The sequence below is a fragment of the Etheostoma cragini genome, chromosome 4 (assembly GCF_013103735.1).
Source record: "Etheostoma cragini isolate CJK2018 chromosome 4, CSU_Ecrag_1.0, whole genome shotgun sequence".
Classification (NCBI taxonomy): Eukaryota; Metazoa; Chordata; class Actinopteri; order Perciformes; family Percidae; genus Etheostoma; species Etheostoma cragini.
The window spans coordinates 17,436,402-17,437,838 of record NC_048410.1 but is presented as its reverse complement, the minus strand read 5'-3'; the positions used below and the strand labels follow the sequence as shown (position 1 = coordinate 17,437,838).

The 1,437-nt window shown below is 36.5% G+C and overlaps 1 long non-coding RNA gene across 1 annotated transcript; it reads right to left on the bottom strand.

The window, feature by feature from the left end:
• Window positions 1-914: 914 nt before the first annotated feature.
• On the bottom strand, window positions 915-1,430 carry LOC117943165. The gene is made up of 2 exons (XR_004656299.1): window positions 1,176-1,430; window positions 915-1,049 (listed from the first exon to the last, which is right to left on the bottom strand). It is a non-coding gene; the product is annotated as an uncharacterized LOC117943165 (long non-coding RNA).
• Window positions 1,431-1,437: the final 7 nt, after the last annotated feature.

Genomic DNA, 1,437 nt, shown 5'->3' with positions numbered 1-1,437 from the left:
TTTTCGGACCATTCTCTGTAAACCCTAGAGATGGTTTTGCGTGAAAATCCCAGTAGATTAGCAGTTTCTGAAATACTCCGACCAGCCCTTATGGCACCAAGAATCATGCCACGTTCAAAGTCACTCAAATCATCTTCCTTCCCCATACTGATGCTCGGTTTGAACAAAGAGTATATGGCTGCGGCCTGTAGCGTCTAATGACATGCGTCCCGCCTCATGCGGTCCCGTCTCATACGGAGGCGTGTCCAACGGCAAGTCAAGAGGTTCAAAAATACGAAAAAAAAACGAAACGCAAATTATTTCCAACGGCAAGTTAAGAGGTTCAAAAATAAGAAAAAAAAAACGAAACGCAAATTATTTTCCAGATGGAGTAATGGGTTATAGTTCCTGACCACATTTGTTGCAGTCAATTCAAAAACGTTAAAGTAACAACTTTGCCATACATATAGTTTACTCATTTCTAAATGTTATGGTTGTGTTTACAAGATAAATGCAGACTATCGTCTGTAATAAAATAAGACTGCGTTAACTATCATGCTAATGAATAGAATACTTTTAATATTTGGTGTTTTTTTTTAAAAACTAAACAGTTACATTTATACACATTTATTAATAAAATACTTAAAAAATGATGTCTACAAGATAAATGCTATCATATTGATGAATAAAACACTATGATATATGTCCATATATGAAATATGTCCATCTATAAAATAAATTCAGATTATAGGCAAACTAAAAAATTCCTTCTATAGCTGCAACCTGGAAACTCATCTCATGCCCTAATCGCCATAAGGATAAGCAATTGTATTTGCAAGCGATGCCCCAGTGAAGTGTGAAAACAATATAGAATATAAAAATAAAAAAGGACTCATGAAAAGAGTGTAACATGTTTTTTTTTGTTTTCTCGTTCTTTATTGTGTGCGCAGATCCTTATCCCTACTCAGGAACCCCTGCCATTATTTGGCAAAATTGACTGCAGAATCCAGGGTGAGGATCTTCCGAATATATCCCCCGCAGCTCACCCCGCTTTCCTCTTCCAACGTAACCTGTTGGTATAGAACAAAAGTATACTCGCATTTTGCTGTCATACAGTATTTAGTTTCAGACTTTTCTCAAAAAGTGACAACTCCAACAGCCAAGCAGTTTGAAAGCACATTATACAGTATACATACCCGGCATGCAGCTCTTGTATAGACAATAGCACTGGGAGCAGTTCATCACTGAGTACATTGTCCGTATATCGGTTTTGTACTTGGAGGAGAACCTGCTCCAATCAGTCACACCTGTATTAGAAAATTTTAGGATTAACAAATTTTACACTATGTTTGATGTGATAAATATGCTAAAACGTTCAACTTGACAACTATCAAAGCATAATGTTTTATTTACTGTCAAGCCACAGAAAGTGAGCTCTTTTCCGGAAGATATCATCTG